Below are 19,200 nucleotides of genomic sequence, written 5' to 3' on the forward strand. Positions count from 1 at the left end.
GGGATGGTTCCTGTCCTGTGCCAACAGAAGGTCTGGGGAGCATTGCCGCCGGGATTCCTCTAGTCGCAGTCAGACCATTAAGGATGGTCTTTTTATGAGAATTTGGGGTCTGCATCCCACTGATCTGCTCCCTCAGGAGTTCTCTGTTGTGCTCCCTGACAGGGCAGTCATCGATTGTGGCTGGGCACCAACTAGTTCTTCTGGTCTCAGGATGATGTAGGTCTCTGGTTCATGTGGCCCTTTCTGTCTCTTGGGCTCTTAGTTGTCATGTGACCTTGGTGTTCTTCATTCTCCTTTGTTCCAGGTGGGTTGAGAGCAATTGATGCATCTTAGATGGCCGCTCGTTAGCATTTAAAACCCCAGATGCCACATTTCAAAATGGGATGCAGAATGATTTCATAATAGAATTATTTTGCCACTTGACTTAGAAGTCCCCTCAAACCATGTTCCCCAGACCCCTGCCCCTGCTCCGCTGACCTTTGAAGCATTCATTTTATCCCGGAAACTTCTTTGCATTTGGTCCAGTCCAATTGAGCTGACCTTCCATGTATTGAGTGTTGTCTTTCCCTTCACCCAAAGCAGTTCTTATCTACTGATTAATCAATAAAAAACCCTCTCCCACCCTCCCTCCCTCCCCCCCTCGTAACCACAAAAGTATGTGTTCTTCTCAGTTTTTACTATTTCTCAAGATCTTATAATAGTGGTCTTATACAATATTTGTCCTTTTGCCTCTGACTAATTTCGCTCAGCATAATGCCTTCCAGGTTCCTCCATGTTATGAAACGTTTCACAGATTCGTCACTGTTCTTTATCGATGCGTAGTATTCCATTGTGTGAATATACCACAATTTATTTACCCATTCATCCGTTGACGGACACCTTGGTTGCTTCCAGCTTTTTGCTATTGTAAACAGAGCTGCAATAAACATGGGTGTGCATATATCTGTTTGTGTGAAGGCTCTTCCATCTCTAGGGTATATTCCGAGGAGTGCGATTTCTGGGTTGTATGGTAGTTCTATTTCTAACTGTTTAAGATAACACCAGATAGATTTCCAAAGTGGTTGTACCATTTTACATTCCCACCAGCAGTGTATAAGAGTTCCAATCTCTCTGCAGCCTCTTCAACATTTATTATTTTGTGTTTTTTGGATTAATGCCAGCCTAGTTGGTGTAAGATGGAATCTCATCGTAGTTTTAATTTGCATTTCTCTAATGGCTAATGATCGAGAGCATTTTCTCATGTATCTGTTGGCTGCCTGAATATCTTCTTTAGTGAAATGTGTGTTCATATCCTTTGCCCACTTCTTGATTGGGTTGTTTGTCTTTTTCTGGTTGAGTTTTGACAGAATCATATAGATTTTAGAGATCAGGTGCTGGTCTGAGATGTCATAGCTGAAAATTCTTTCCCAGTCTGTAGGTGGTCTTTTTACTCTTTTGGTGAAGTCTTTAGATGAGCATAGGTGTTTGATTTTTAGGAGCTCCCAGTTATCGGGTTTCTCTTCATCATTTTTGGTAATGTTTTGTATTCTGTTTATGCCTTGTATTAGGGCTCCTAGGGTTGTCCCAATTTTTTCTTCCATGATCTTTATCTTTTTAGTCTTTATGGTCTTTGATCCACTTGGAGTTAGTTTTTGTGCGTGGTGTAAGGTATGGGTCCTGTTTCATTTTTTTGCAAATGGATATCCAGTTATGCCAGGACCATTTGTTAAAAAGACTGTCTTTTCCCCAATTAACTGACACTGGTCCTTTGTCAAATATCAGCTGCTCATACGTGGATGGATTTATATCTGGGTTCTTAATTCTGTTCCATTGGTCTATCTGCCTGTTGCTGTACCAGTACCAGGCTGTTTTGACTACTGTGGCTGTATAATAGGTTCTGAAATTAGGTAGAGTGAGGCCTCCCACTTTCTTCTTCTTTTTCAGTAATGCTTTGCTTATCTGGGGCTTCTTTCCCTTCCATATAAAATTGGTGATTTGTTTCTCTATCCCCTTAAAATATGACATTGGAATTTGGATCGGAAGTGCGTTATATGTATAGATGGCTTTTGGTAGAATATTCATTTTTACTATGTTAAGTCTTCCTATCCATGAGCAAGGTATGTTTTTCCACTTAAGTATGTCCTTTTGAATTTCTTGTAGTAGAGCTTTATAGTTTTCTTTGTATGGGTCTTTTACATGCTTCGTAAGATTTATTCCTAAGTATTTTATCTTCTTGGGGGCTACTGTGAATGGTATTGATTTGGTGATTTCCTCTTTGGTGTTCTTTTTGTTGATGTAGAGGAATCCAAGTGATTTTTGTATGTTTATTTTATAACCTGAGACTCTGCCAAACTCTTCTATTAGTTTCAGTAGTTTTCTGGAGGATTCCTTAGGGTTTTCTGTGTATATAATCATGTCATCTGCTAACAGTGATAACTTTACTTCCTCCTTGCCAATCCGGATACCCTTTATTTCTTTGTCTAGCCTAATGGTCCTGGCTAGGACTTCAAGTACGATGTTGAATAAGAGCGGTGATAAAGGGCATCCTTGTCTGGTTCCCGTTCTCAAGGGAAATGCTTTCAGGTTCTCTCCATTTAGAGTGATATTGGCTGTTGGCTTTGTATAGATGCCCTTTATTATGTTGAGGAATTTTCCTTCAATTCCTATTTTGGTGAGAGTTTTTATCATAAATGGGTGTTGGACTTTGTCAAATGCCTTTTCTGCATCAATTGATAAGATCATGTGGTTTTTGTCTTTTGTTTTATTTATGTGATGGATTACATGAATGGTTTTTCTGATATTAAACCAGCCTTGCATACCTGGTATAAATCCCACTTGATCAGGGTGAATTATTTTTTTGATGTGTTGTTGGATTCTATTGGCTAGAATTTTGTTGAGGATTTCTGCATCTATGTTCATGAGGGATGTAGGTCTATAATTTTCTTTTTTTGTAATGTCTTTACCTGGTTTTGGTATCAGGGAGATGGTGGCTTCATAGAATGAGTTGGGTAGTACTCCGTCATTTTCTATGCTTTGAAATACCTTCAGTAGTAGTGGTGTTAACTCTTCTCTGAAAGTTTGGTAGAACTCTGCAGTGAAGCCGTCCGGGCCAGGGCTTTTTTTTGTTGGGAGTTTTTTGATTACCGTTTCAATCTCTTTTTTTGTTATGGGTCTATTTAGTTGTTCTACTTCTGAATGTGTTAGTTTAGGTAGGTAGTATTGTTCCAAGAATTCATCCATTTCTTCTAGGTTTTCAAATTTGTTAGAGTACAATTTTTCATAGTAATCTGAAATGATTCTTTTAATTTCATTTGGTTCTGTTGTGATGTGGTCCTTCTCATTTCTTATTCGGGTTATTTGTTTCCTTTCCTAGATTTCTTTAGTCAGTCTAGCCAATGGTTTATCAATTTTGTTAATTTTTTCAAAGAACCAGCTTTTGGCTTTGTTAATTCTTTCAATTGTTTTTCTGTTCTCTAATTCATTTAGTTCAGCTCTAATTTTTATTATTTGTTTTCTTCTGGTGCCTGATGGGTTCTTTTGTTGCTCACTTTATATTTGTTCAAGTTGTTGGGACAGTTCTCTGCTTTTGGCTCTTTCTTCTTTTTGTATGTGTGCATTTATCAATATAAATTGGCCTCTGAGCACTGCTTTTGCTCTGTCCCAGAGGTTTTGATAGGAAGTATTTTCATTCTCGTTGCATTCTATGAATTTTCTTATTCCCTCCTTGATGTCTTCTATAACCCAGTCTTTTTTCAGGAGGGTGTTGTTCATTTTCCAAGTATTTGATTTCTTTTCCCTAGCTTTTCTGTGATTGATTTCTAGTTTCATTGCCTTGTGGTCTGAGAAGATGCTTTGTAATATTTCAATGTTTTGGATTCTGCAAAGGTTTGTTTTATGACCTAATATGTGGTCTATTCTAGAGAATGTTCCATGTGCGCCAGAAAAAAAAGTATACTTTGCAACAGTTGGGTGGAGAGTTCTGTATAAGTCAATGAGGTCAAGTTGGTTGACTGTTGTAAGTAGGTCTTCCGTGTCTCTATTGAGCTTCTTACTGGATGTCCTGTCCTTCTCCGAAAGTGGTGTGTTGAAGTCTCCTACTATAATTGTGGAGGTGTCTATCTCACTTTTGAATTCTGTTAAAATTCGATTTATGTATCTTGCAGCCCTGTCATTGGGTGCATAAATATTTAATATGGTTATGTCTTCCTGATCAATTGTCCCTTTTATCATTATATAGTGTCCTTCTTTATCCTTTGTGGTGGATTTAAGTCTAAAGTCTATTTTGTCAGAAATTAATATTGCTACTCCTCTTCTTTTTTGCTTATTGTTTGCTTGATATATTTTTTCCATCCTTTGAGTTTTAGTTTGTTTGTGTCTCTAAGTCTAAGGTGTGTCTCCTGTAGGCAGCATATAGATGGATCGTGTTTCTTTATCCAGTCTGTGACTCTGTCTCTTTATTGGTGCATTTAGTCCATTTACATTCAGCGTAATTATAGATAAATAAGTTTTTAGTGCTGTCATTTTGATGCCTTTTCATGTGTGTTGTTGGCTATTTCATTTTTCCACATACTTTTTTGTGCTGAGACGTTTTTCTTAGTAAATTGTGAGATCCTCATTTTCATAGTGTTTGACTTTATGTTAGTTGAGTCGTTACGTTTTTCTTGGCTTTTTTCTTGAGTTATGGAGTTGATATTCCTTTTTGTGGTTACCTTATTATTTACCCCTATTATTCTAAGTAAAAACCTAACTTGTATCGTTCTATATCGCCTTGTATCACTCTCCATCTGGCAGTTCAATGCCTCCTGTATTTAGTCCCTCTTTTTGATTATTGTGATCTTTTACCTATCGACTTCCATGTTTCCCTGTTATGTGTGTTATTTTATTTATTTATTTTAATTAATCTTAATTTGTTTTTGTGATTTCCGTATTTGAGTTGATATCAGGACGTTCTGTTCTGTGACCTTGTATTGTGCTGGTGCCTGATATTATTGGTTTTCTGACCAAACAATCTCCTTTAGCATTTCTTGTAGCTTTGGTTTGGTTTTTGCAAATTCTCTAAACTTGTGTTTATCTGTAAATATCTTAATTTCTCCTTCAGATTTCAGAGAGAGTTTTGCTGGATATATGATCCTTGGCTGGCAGTTTTTCTCCTTCAGTGTTCTGTATATGTCGTCCCATTCCCTTCTTGCCTGCATGGTTTCTGCTGAGTAGTCTGAACTTATTCTTATTGATTCTCCCTTGAAGGAAACCTTTCTTTTCTCCCTAGCTGCTTTTAAAATTTTCTGTTTATCTTTGGTTTTGGTGAGTTGGATGATAATATGTCTTGGTGTTTTTCTTTTTGGATCAGTCTTAAATGGGGTTCGATGAGCATCTTGCATAGATATCCTTTTGTCTTTCATGATGTCAGGGAAGTTTTGTGTCAGGAGTTCTTCAACTATTTTCTCTGTGTTTTCTGTCCCCCCTCCCTGTTCTGGGACTCCAATCACCTGCAGGTTATCCTTCTTGATAGAGTCCCACATGATTCTTAGGGTTTCTTCATTTTTTTTAATTCTTTTATCTGATTTTTTTCAGCTATGTTGGTGTTGATTCCCTGCTCCTCCAGATGTCCCAGTCTGCATTCTAATTGCTCGAGTCTGCTCCTCTGACTTCCTATTGCGTTGTCTAATTCTGTAATTTTATTGTCAATCTTTTGGATTTCTACATGCTGTCTCTCTATGGATTCTTGCAACTTATTAATTTTTCCACTATGTTCTTGAATAATCTTTTTGAGTTCTTCAACAGTTTTATCAGTGTTTTCCTTGGCTTTTTCTGCAGTCTGCCTTATTTCGTTTGTGATGTGTTGAAGCATTTTGTAAATTAGTTTTTTATATTCTGTATCTGATAATTCCAGGATTGTATCTTCATTTGGGAAAGATTTTGATTCTTTTGTTTGGGGGGTTGGAGAAGCTGTCATGGTCTGCTTCTTTATGTGGTTTGATATGGACTGCTATCTCCGAGCCATCGCTGGGAAACTAGTTTTTCCAGAAAATCCGCTAAAAAAATTGCAGTCAGATCCCTATCAGAGTTCTCCCTCTGTTTCAGGCTATTCGGATGTTAATGGAGCCGCCTGGGAAGGGTGGGGGAGGGATCAGAGAGCTAGGAGAGTAGCACCTCAGAATATAGCCAGAGTTGCTTGTCTTGCTTGGAATGGCTATTTTATCTGAGATTTCCACAGGGCATGCCTATGTGTGCTGGCTCTGTGGAGATTGCCCCCGGGGTGTCTGGCCTGCTGGAGTCTCAGTCAGATCCTCTGGTGTCAGACCCAGACCCAAGGTTAAGGTTCCCCTACTAAGATGGTGCGCTCCCGACTCCAAAATCAGAAGCTGCCTCCCGGGGACTCCCCATCCCTCCAGCCGCGTCGCCGCACCACCTGCCCCGAACTGGCTAGGCCCCCCCGGGTCAGCTCAGGAGAGCAGACCAGCTCTCCGCGCCTGTGACATGACTGCGCGTCCTGGCTTGGACGCCGCTCACCCCGCTCCAAGACCAGCCACTGCCTCCCAGGGACTTCTCCCAACAGCTGTTCCGCCACGCCGTCAGCGCGAACTGGCTGGGCCCCCCCCCGGGGTCAATTCACGGGGATGGAGCTGCTCCCCGCGCTCACGCCACGCCCGCGTCCCTCCAAAATCCTGGCTGGACGGCTCCCCAGCTGGGACGTTGCTCTCCCCACTCCAAGACCAGTCACTGCCTCCCGGGGACTTCTCCCACCGGCTGCGCCGCCACGCCACCTGGGCGAACAGGCTGGTCCCCCTCCCGGAATGAGTTCGGGGGCTAGGGCTGGGCCTCTTGTCTGTGCCGTCTGCCCCCCTGGGCTCTGCCCCAAATCAGATTCCGAAGGTCACCTGACTGGTACGCTGGCTCCAGGCTCTGAAGACAATCACTGCTTCCCCATATTTGTTCGTTCTCCGTCTCTAAATCTGTGTTTGTTGTTGAGAGTTTGTAGATTGTTATGTATGTGATCGATTCACTTGTTTTTCCGAGTCTTTGTTGCAAGAGGGATCCGCAGTAGCGTCCACCTAGCCCGCCATCTCGGCCCCGCCCTCGGGTTTCTCCCTTTTTTAAAGTTATTTTGTTTGATTTTCCTTCAAAAATGTTGGTGTTGAGTGCTTTATCTTCAGTAATTTTGATTTCCATTTCCTCAATTCTGCTCCTACGACTTACTATTGAGTTGTCTAATTCTGAAATTTTATTGTTAATCTTCTGGATTTCTTTTTGCTGTCTCTTTATGTATTCTTGCAGCCTATTAAGTTTGTCATTATGCTGTTCTCTGATCTTCTTAAGTTCCGCTAATGCTTTGTCTGTGTGTTGCTTTGTTTGCTCTGCATTTTGCCTGATCTCCTTCCTGATGGCTTGAAGAATTCTTTATACTAATCTTTTGTATTTTACCTGTGGTACTTCCAGGAAGTTATCTTAATCTGGAAGATATCTTGATTCTTTGTTTTGGGAGCTTGCTGAAGCCATCATCGTCTGCCTCTTTACGTGATTTGACATTGCATGTTGTCTCCGAGCCATCAATAAGTTATTGTATTTATTTATTTTATGCTTGCTTACTGTGTCCTAGCTTATTGTTTTGTTTTGACATACTCAGATAGTCTGCTTGTGTGAGCTAGTTTAATCATTGGCACCTTTGAAGCTGTAAAGTCCTGTCACCAGGTGGTTACAGCAGTTCATAGGTATATGACACCAAGAATTCATTTACTTTTCTTGTATGGATTTAGCTCAGGTGTCCAGGTAGTTGTTCACCAAGTGTGTGGTGTAGATTCTCAGCTACAGTCTTAGAGGAACAGGAGTGATTGGTGTAGGCACAGGCTTCTGACTGCAGTAGGAGGTCACATGCTGAGCAAGGCAGGGGCCTGACAACCACCCCTGAGTGTTTGTGAGGAAAGTGTGTCCGTGTTCCCTAGAGCATGTAGGTGGGTGGGTTTTGCAGCCAGACTATGGGCACCCAATGCTGTTGGCTGTAAGGACTGGGAGGCACCACTTATCCTTGGACCACCTAGCAGGTGGTAGGTGGCATGGGTGAAACCATCAAACCTCAGGCCCCTGATGTGGGTAGGCGAGGACCCTGCTTAATAGGCAGAGTGGTGTCAAACATCATTAACTTGCCTCTCCAGCATATAGCTGAAACAATTTATGTTAGACTTCAGGTATACACAACACCATGTTGTTCTGTGCTAATGAGGGCCTACACTGTTGAAACGGGCCCACTCTGGTCTATGCAGGCATGAAAGGCATTCAAATTCAGTGGACCCCTTATGCCTGTGCCTAGGGAAAGGAAGTTTTTCTGCCCTGACTTCCCTGCTTAGGGGATCTGGCAGGTTACTTTTTCTCTGCTTGTTAATATGTTCCTTCTCCAAGGCTGGGAGAATGGCTCAGGATGTGAGACAGGTTCTTCTTCTGGCCTGGGGAAAGTGGCTATCAGTAAAGCTGGTTCAGGACTTGGTGCAGAGTGAGGAGGTTCAGGAAAATGGAATAGAATTTTTTTTTTTTTCCCAAAGGGGTGTTTTTTGGTCTGCATGGTAGATTAGATGTATGTGTTTATCTTTTGCAGAGAAAGCCACTTTTCACTGATTCTGGAGGCGTGAGTGGACTCTCTGCCTCTTGGACTCTCTCAATGTGAAAAATTCATTCCAAATGCCACTACTTGCCTCACTGCACTGGCACCAGCATATCTGACCTGCAGGTTGCCAGTTCCTACCGAATCAGGTCTGGTGGCTCCTCACTGCTTCCGAACCCCCCTCCCTCCCTCCCCCTGCCACTCAGTCCGATTCCTCAATTTGCCTTTGATGTTCAGGGCTTGTAGATTGTCTTATATTATTGATTCATGTGATTTTTTCAGGTCTTTCTTGTAAGAGGGACCAGAGGATGCTCCTGACTATGCCACCATCTTGGCCCCACCTCTCATCTTTTGATTTCTTGACTGCCTGCTTCCATGAATGTTGATAGTTGATCCAAGTAAAATGAAATCCTTGACAACTTCAATCTTTTCTCCGTTTATGATGATATTGCTTATTGGTCCCATTGTGAGGATTTTTGTTTGCTTTATGAGGTTTTTTTTTTTTTTTTTTTATGAGGTGTAACTCATCCTGAAGGCTGTGGTCTTTGATCCTCATTAGTAAGTGCTTTAAGTCCTCTTCACTTTCAGCAAGCAAGATTGTGTCATCTGCATAATGCAGGCTGTTAATGAGCCTTCCTCCAATCCTGATGCCCTATTGTTTTTCATATAGTCTAGCTTCTCAGGTTATTTGCTTAGCCTGCAGATTTAATCGGTAAGGTGAAAGGATACAACCTTGCACACTCTTCCTGACTTTAAACCACACAGTATCCCCTTGTTCTATTCGAACAATCACCTCTTAATCCATGTACAGATTCCTCATGAGCACAATTAAATGTTCTGGAATTCCCATTCTCCACAATGTTATCCATAATTTGTTATGATCCACACAGTCAAATGCCTTAGTGTTGTCAATTAAACACAGGTAAACATCTTTCTGGTATTCCCTGCTTACAGCCAGGATCCACTTGACATCACCAATGATATCCCTGGTTCCACGTCATCTTCTGAATCCAGCTTGAATTTCTGGTAGTTCCCTGTTGATATACTGCTGCAGCCTCTTTTGAATGATCTTCAGCAAAATTTTGCTTGCATGTGATATTAATGATATTGTTCAATAATTTCCAAATTTGTCTGGATGACCTTTCTTGGGCATAAACATAAATATGGGTCTCTTCCAGTCGGTTGGCCAGGTATCTGTCTTCCAAATTTCTTGGCCTAGACAAATGAGCACTTCCAGTGCGGCATCCATTTGTTGAAACAACTCAGTTGGTATTCTGTCAACTCTCAGAGACTTGTTCTTCACCAATGCCTTCAATGTAGCTTGGATTCCTCCCTTCACTATCATTAGTTCCTGATTACATGTTACCTCCTGAAATGGCTGAATGTCGATCAAGCCTTTTTGGTATAGTGACTCTGTAACTGAGATATTTTTTAGATTACTGTATTTTCAGAACACATTAGATAAAACATGTTGATATTTCTTTTGTATTGAATTTTAGTTTCAGTATAGTGTTGAGGGCCATATCATGAAGTACAGGTGCTTATTTCAGTCAATTCTAACCTTATTGCAACTAATGTTCATTATTTTCTACACTTAGTAGACTAGATAGATAGATGATAGATAGATAAATGATATATTCTAGCTGGTCTCAGGTACACTATGCAGGATATAACTTTATATTTCATTGAATGTATAGGATAAGTTTGATAATGGAGGCTAACAAAATTAATGAAATATTTTCCATTTTTTTTACTTGATTCTTCCATAATCATTCACGGGGTTTCATGTTTGATGTTCCTCTCTCTTTCACACACACATTCATATGTACAGAAAAAATACTATTTATCACACTGCCTGATTTCCTAAAATTTTAAAATTCACTATATAACATTGCATTATTACATACTAAGGGATGAGCTATAGAATACTGATTTAATATCATTTTATTACATGTTACACATGTATGGTAAGTTATTCCATGGAGATCACCAGAAATATACTGATGTATTATTCCTGGGGGAAAAATTGATTATTCCTGTCTACAAAAATGATCAATTCAGATCTAAACTACTGTTCATGATACCATCATTGCATATCACATTTCTCATCATGGTCATTTCAACCTCTGTGTTCGATTTTCCTCAATTTTTTGTTGTATGGGCTAGTGACTGTGAGACAACGTTTAAGAAATTGAAAATCACAGATTGGAGCACTGTAACAGAGATCAATAATAAGACAGGAATTGAGACCAGAGTCTATGTTTCATTTTTATCTAACACAAGAGACGAATATCCTCAAGCCAGATCAAGAGGACAGATCCCTTCTCTAGTCCAAAAAATCAACTGATCTAGATATTGTATTACTAGCAAAATTACCTATTTCCTTCATTGAAAATATTTCCTAGGTACTTTAGTAATATTAAAGAACGCACGAAGTTCTGTAGAGATGTGAGTAGAACATTTCCCCCCTAAAATTTCACCCTAAGAGGCCAATTTATATCATGAACTTTGCTCTTTCAAAACAGTACCAATACAAGTTTGTGTACTTACCAGGTGAGAAGTTTTATTGTGTGAGTGGTGTCATCTAATTCTTCCGTTAAATTCTGAACTACAGCATGCAGGATTTTTCCCACCTATCATGCCTCTTGTAAAGTGTGAAGTGAAGAGGATTCACGGTAAAAGAAAGTGGCCTAGATTTTTGTTATCAGTGGCTAAATCATTTATTGTAAAATTGAAGTTCAGTTTTTCTCCTTCTGGAAGTAAGATATCTGAAGATCACTTTTGATGAGAGGTGAAATTGATGGGCCAAAGTGGACATTGCATGTTCTCAGGGATTCTCCTCAATGACAACCTAACTCAACTCTAGTTTTCAAGTAGTAGTCAATAGCAATTTTTGTGCTCCAAAATCCAGTACCAGTCACGGTGGGGAACCTGTTTTCTTTGTTTTTCACCAAAATTCTCCTTGTTATTGTCCAGTTGTACAGATTTGGCATCACCCACAGAGTGGTCAGCTGTCAGATGGCTATATTTATCATAGAAGGACCGTCAAGCCAATCTACAGCAAAAACTGAAAAATTTGGCTGAAGTAGTGAGCCTTCCTTGTAAGGACTGTCAAGGTGAGGGGAATTCCACATGTCTACCATCTTGTTCTTAATCCATCTAAAAGCTTTAGGTTTTCTTTGAAGATCTGGGTAAAATGCTAGTTCCCATAAAATGTCCACTGATGTCATTTTAGTGTGGGCAGAAACTTTCTATCCAAAGTGCCACATGATTGGGTTTCTAGACTTTTGGTCAACTTTCATTTGTGATGTTTGATATCTAAATACCACTTAGTGGTTGAATTAAATTACTCAGAAAAACAATTGACTCATCCTAAAGCTTTTTTTTTTAAAAAAAAAAAGGAGCTGTGCGGCTCCCAAAGGAAAATAAATATGAATATGACATTTAGTTTGATTGTTTTAGTCAAATGTTAAGCAAAAAGTAGGCACATATTAGACTGATAGGGAAAATAAGGATACAAAGATCAAATGAAGACTGGAGTTGTTAAGGGGTAACAGGTATTTGTAAATGTTTCAGAATCTTAAATCAGCAGATAGGACATAAAATAGCAAGAAAAACAAAAACAAAACTTTCATCTTATATGTAGGAAACCCTGAAGAGTCCACAAAAAAGCTATTCAGACTAATAAATGAAGTCAGTGTTGTGGCAGGGTACAAGGTCAACACACAAAAATCAGTTGGATTTCTATACATCCATAATGAACGAGTGGAATTTGGATTTACATTGTAATGAGCAGAAAGTGTATGCTAGATAAATAATGCTGATCAAAATGAAGTGATCTGTGATTCCACTCTTGTCTCAGTTATCTAGTGCTATTATAACAGAAATACCACAAGAGGATTGCTTTAACAAACAGAAATGTATTTTCTCAAAATCTAGGAAGCTAGAAGTCCAAATTCAGGGCAGCAGCTCCAGGGAAAGGCTTTTTGTCTCTGTTTGCTGTGGGCAAAGGTCCTTGTCATCAATTGTCCCTGGTCTAGGAGCTTCTCAGCACAGGGACCCTGGGTCCAAAGGACAGGTTCCCCTCCAGGTTCTTCATTCTCAGTGGTAGCAGGTCTCCATCCTCTTGTAACCTGACCCTGTGAAGGCCATAAATTTCCATTAGTTCTTAAACTAGCCCAAGCCAGATTTGGCCCACCCTGTATGGGCAGAAGGGCCAGCTGTGACTGCTAATTGACCTCAACAGAGGATGCAAAAACAGGTGGAATGAATTGAAAGGAAAATCATCACCTGGACCGTACTCCAAAGCCACAAGTCCAACAAGAACCACGTCACCTCCTGTCTCCTGGTTGCATTCTAAAATTTTCCCTCCCACATACACCTCCGTGGCCACCATCTTGCTGCCCAAATCACACATAAGCCCTGCTTCCCCATAGCTTGGGGAGTCGCACCTGAAGAACTTCCTCCTGTCTCCTTGCTCTGAGAATTGCAATGAAGTTACTTCTCTTTCTCAAAGGCCAGCGTCCAGATTATTGGCAAATCTGAGCGCACCAGACAGAATTCATCTTCTAGGGTTTGGTAATGCTCTTTGCTCGATTCTCTTTTATATCTAAAAAGAGATTGCCTTAATGTACAATCTATTCATGAAGACTCAGTCCTGTCTTATTAACATAACTACCTCTAATCTTGCCTCATTAACATCATAGAGGTAGGATTTACAACACACAGGAAAATCACATCAGATCACAAAATGATGGACAACCACACAATTCTGGGGATCGTGAACCAGCCTAGTTGATACACATTTTTGGGGAACACAATTCAGTCCATAACATTTCACACTTTGCCCCCCAAATTCATGTCCTTGCCACACGTAAAACACATTCACCCCATCATGTCATAGCAAAAGTCTTAAATCAACTTCAAGTCCAAATTCCAAAAATTCCTCTTCATCTGTGAAACCTCAAATACAAGTTATCCACTTCCAAAGTACAATGGTGGGACAGACACAAGCTAGATATTTCCATTACAAATGGGAGAATTTGAAGGGAAAAAGGGATAACAGGCACCAAACAATTCAGCAGAACTCATTACATTAACTCTCAAGCCTTGAAATTAATCCTCTGTTCTCGGAGACCATTTAGGCAATGACCCTGTCCTCTAGACTCTGGGTGTTGGCCACACTCTCTGGATTTTGGAAAGAGACTTCTCAGCACTGGGCTTCAGCTTTGCCTTGCAGGCCCACTGGAATGGCAACACTGCTCCCTCTAATTTGAGCAACCCCATTCTCCTAGTCCATCTCAGTGGCAACCCTACCCTCTTGGCCCCTGCAGGTCCTGTTCTTCTGCCTTTTGGGTATGGCATTCCCACCCCCTCAGCTTTGGGCAACGGATCTGGCCCCATTTCGCTGGCACTTGTGAAAGGCTGTCCCACACTCTGGAATGGAGTTGGTGAAGGCCTGACTCTTTGAAACCTAGGAAGCTGTGGCCCTACTCTTTGAAGCCTCAGAGGCCATGGCTCCGCCTTTTGAGACCCCAGAAGTCATGGCCCTACCCTTTGAGACTGAGGAAGCTGTGGTTCTTGTGTTCCTTGTCTCTTCAATTTCTTCCTGGTTTCTTGGTCTCTCAATCCCTTGGTTCACTGCCCATGTCTGCCCTGATGGGGCAAGTGTTCCAAAGTTCTTTAGCTCCACCAATAGGTGTCTAGAAGGGGTGCCAGTAAACTTTTCCCAGAAGGCACTCAGATATCATGATCCCTGAGTTGGCAAGCATAGCTTCACTGATAAGTGCTTGGGGGCACCCCACTCCTCCAGGAAGCCTCCTGCACAAAGGCACTCAGCTCTCTTGCTCTGTGTGTTGGCTCCAGCACTGTCTCAAGTCAGTCTTCTGGTTCTGCTGATGTTGTATCTCTGCTGCTGATTCTAGCTATCTGTGTCACCTCCAGTGTTAGAGCTCTCCTCTCTTTCTTCTGAATCCTCACCAGGATTGTCTTTGATGTCCATAATTCCCCCAAGAGTCTCTTCAAGGCAACCTAGGCTTTACTATTAAAAAAAAATTAGGCACCTTAAAACTCTTCCAACATCTACCCATTCACAGTTTCAAAACTGCTTCTGCATTTTAGGTATCTGTGGCAGCAGCACCCCACTCTTGGTACCAAATGTCTTAGGCTGGGTTCTCTAGATAACTGGTGTTTATATATACATATATGTATGTATATATATATATATATATATATATGGAAACTGCCCATGTGGTTGTACAGGCTGGAAAGTCCCAAGTTCATGGGTTAGGCTGGAGGCTTTTTCTGCCTCATGTGGCCACATTTGCTGATGAATCCAAGATCAGAAGATCACATAGGAGGCCTCTGGCTCAAAGGCTATGGAGTTGGTGAATCCCAAGATTGGCAGGTAGGACAGCAGGTAAGCTGCTAGCTCAAGTGCCAAGAACTGGAGGTCAGATGAACAGGAGCCAGCTGCAGGATCCAGAGCAAGCAGAAGCCAGTGAGCCTTGCCATAAAGTCCACTTATATTGGATGTAGGCCTCACCCCCAAGGAAACTCCTTTTCAACTGATTGGCTGCTTACAACAGATCTCGTCATGAAGGTGACCACATTATATCAGATATCATTACAGAGGTGATTGTATCATTAAAAAACCTGCCAAACTACATCACAATTGCCGAACCACTGAGCACCATGGCCTAGGCAAGTTGACACACAACCTTAATGATCACAATTCTCTTGGATCAATAATCAATGTCCCTGGAAGCAGCAGTCGAGAAGTGAAAAGCTTAGACACGGAAAACTGTAAAATAGTACTAAAAGAAATTGAATGGATAGAAAGACATTCCGTCTTCATGGATTGGGACACTTAAAATTATTAGGTGTCAATACCACCCAAAACAATGTACAGGCTAAATGCAATCTTTATCAAAATTTCAACAGCCTTCTTTGCAGAAAGAGAAATGCCAGTCCTCAAATTTATGTGGAAAGGTAATAGGCCCCAATTTGGCAAAGTAATCTTGATAAAGAAGAACAAAGTAGGAAGACGAACACTTCTCAATTTCAAAATAACCATAAAACCATAGTAACTGAAGCAGCCTCTTCCTGGTATAACAACAGACATATAGACCAACGAAGTAAAATTAAGAGCTCAGAAATAAATCCATATATCTATGATCAACCGGTTTTTTTTTTTTACAAGTGTGCTAAGTCCATTCAATGGAGAAGAGACTCTTCAACAAATGGTGCTGGAAAAATTGGATTACCACATGCAGAAGAACACATCAGGATCCATGCCACACACCACACACAAAAACCAATCCAAAGTGGATCAAGGCCATAAACGTGAAAACTAAAATCATAAAACCCTTAGAAGAAAACATAGGGTCCAGGCTATGGGACCTAGTTTTTAATGATGCATTAGCAGGTAAGACAGCAAAAGCATGAGCAGCAACAGAAAAAAAAAATGAATAGGACCTCATAAAGATTGCATAATTTTGTTCATCAAAGGACTTTATCAACAAAGTGAGGATACAGCCTTAAGATTGGGAGAAAAATTTGGGGGACCATACATCCAATAATGATCTAATACCATATATAAATATTTGGTGTTTTGGGGATACATATATACTTTTACAAGTTAACAACAAAAAGACAACCCAATAAAAGGATTTGAACCAACATTTTACCAAACAGGATATCCAAATGGCCAACACACACGAGAAGATACCCGATGTCACTAGTCATTAAGAAGATGCAAATCAAAACCACAATGAGATACCGCATCACTCCCACTAGAATGACAAAGGATTAAAAACAACAACAACAACATGAAACAACAGGTGTTTGCAAGATTGTGGAGAAACTGGAACCCTCATCTCTTGCTGATGGGAATGTAAAATGTTGCAGTCACTGCAGAAAACATTTTGGCAGTTCCTCGAAATGTTGAACATGGAACAATTCAGGATCCCAATGCTGTTTTTATACTCAGAAAAAGTGAAAGCAGGAACACAAAAGGAAATTGTACAGCAATGTTTATTGAAGCACTTTTCACAATAGACAATATATGGAAACAACCGAAGTGTCTATCAACACATGAATGGATTAAAAATCTGATATATATATATATATATATATATACATATACACACAATGGCATGCTACCAAGTCCTACAGAGAAATGAAGTCTAGATGCAAGTTACAATATGCATGATCAAAATAAATCAGTCAGGAAAGGACAAATACTATATGATCCCACTTATATGAAATAAGCAAATACATAGAATCCAAAAGCTATTCGTGGTTAACAGGGAGAGAAGAGAGGGGAAAAGAGGGGGCTTCATGTTTAGGGGCATTAAGTTTATGTTAATGGTGGGTGAATGATTTAGGAAAGGATAGTAAGAATGGGTGTACAACAAGAAGAACGTAATCAGAGAGGCGGAGCCAAGATGGCGGACTAGGCAGACGCTACCTCGGATCCCTCTTACAACACAGACACGGAAAAACAAGTGAATCGATCACATACATAACAATCTATGAACCCTGAACAACAAACACAGATTTAGAGACGGAGAACGAACTAATACGGGGAAGCAGCGATTGTTTCCAGAGCCTGGAGCCAGCGTACCAGTCAGGTACGGCACAAGCACAGAGAGCTGCTCCACCCCCCTGAACTAACCCCGGGAGGGAGACCAGCTGGTTCCGTGGGCGGCGTGGGACGCAGCCGGTAGAAGTCCCCGGGAGGCAGCGACTGGTATTGGAGCGGGGAGAACAGCATCCTAGCCGGGACACTCGGTCACGGCACAACCACAGGGAGCTGCTCCACCCATCTGAACTAACCCCAGGAAGAGGCCCAACCAGTTTGCGGGAGTGGCACGGCAACGCGGCTGGAGGGACGAGAAGTCCCTGCGAAGCAGTGACTGATTTTGGAGTCGAGAGTGCACCATCCCAGCAGGGGAGCCTGGACGCTGGGCGTGGGACTGGAAGCGGAGGATCTGACCGTGACTCCAGCGGGCCAGACCCCCCGGGGGCAATCTCCACACAGCCAGCACACACAGGCAATGCGCCCCACGGGAATCTCAGATATAATAGTCATTCCAAGCAAGACAAGCAACTCTGGCTATATTCTGAGGTGCTACTCTCCTATCTCTCTGTCCTCTCCCCCACCCTCCCCAGGCGGCTTCATTAACATCCGAATAGCCTGAGCCAGAGGGAGAACTCTGATAGGGATCTGACTGCATTTTTTTTTAGCGGATTTTCTGGAAAAACTGGTATCCTAGTGATGGCTCGGAGACAACAATCCATATCAAACCACTTAAAGAAGCAGACCATGACAGCTTCTCCAACCCCCCAAACAAAAGAATCAAAATCTTTCCCAAATGAAGATACAATCCTGGAATTATCAGATACAGAATGTAAAAAACTAATTTACAGAATGCTTCAAGACATCACAAATGACATAAGGCAAACTGCAGAAAAAGCCAAGGAACACACTGATAAAACTGTTGAAGAACTCAAAAAGATTATTCAAGAACGTAGTGGAAAAATTAATAAGTTGCAAGAATCAATAGAGAGACAGCATGTAGAAATCCAAAAGATTAACAATAAAATTACAGAATTAGACAATGCAATAGGAAGTCAGAGGAGCAGACTCGAGCAATTAGAATGCAGACTGGGACATCTGGAGGACCAGGGAATCAACACCAACATAGCTGAAAAAAATCAGATAAAAGAATTAAAAAAAATGAAGAAACCCTAAGAATCATGTGGGACTCTATCAAGAAGGATAACCTGCAGGTGATTGGAGTCCCAGAACAGGGAGGGGGGACAGAAAACACAGAGAAAATAGTTGAAGAACTCCTGACACAAAACTTCCCTGACATCATGAAAGACAAAAGGATATCTATCCAAGATGCTCATCGAACCCCATTTATGATTGATCCAAAAAGAAAAACACCAAGACATATTATCATGCAACTCACCAAAACCAAAGATAAACAGAAAATTTTAAAAGCAGCCAGGGAGAAAAGAAAGGTTTCCTTCAAGGGAAAATCAATAAGAATAAGTTCAGACTACTCAGCAGAAACCATGCAGGCAAGAAGGGAATGGGACAACATATACAGAACACTGAAGGAGAAAAACTGCCAGCCAAGGATCATATATCCAGCAAAACTCTCTCTGAAATATGAAGGCAAAATTAAGATATTTACAGATAAACACAAGTTTAGAGAATTTGCAAAAACCAAACCAAAGCTACAAGAAATACTAAAGGATATTGTTTGGTCAGAGAACCAATAATATCAGATATCAGCACAACACAAGGTCACAAAACAGAACATCCTGATATCAACTCAAATAGGGAAATCACAAAAACAGACAAATTAAGATTAATTAAAAAAAAATACACATAACAGGGAATCACGGAAGTCAATAGGTAAAAGATCACAATAATCAAAAAGAGGGACTACATACAGGAGGCATTGAACTGCCATATGGAGAGTGATACAAGGCGATATAGAACGATACAAGTTAGGTTTTTACTTAGAAAAATAGGGGTAAATAATAAGGTAACCACAAAAAGGTATAACTACTCTATAACTCAAGATAAAAGCCAAGAAAAACGTAACGAC

The sequence above is a fragment of the Loxodonta africana genome, chromosome 2, assembly GCF_030014295.1.
Source record: "Loxodonta africana isolate mLoxAfr1 chromosome 2, mLoxAfr1.hap2, whole genome shotgun sequence".
Lineage (NCBI taxonomy): Eukaryota > Metazoa > Chordata > Mammalia > Proboscidea > Elephantidae > Loxodonta > Loxodonta africana.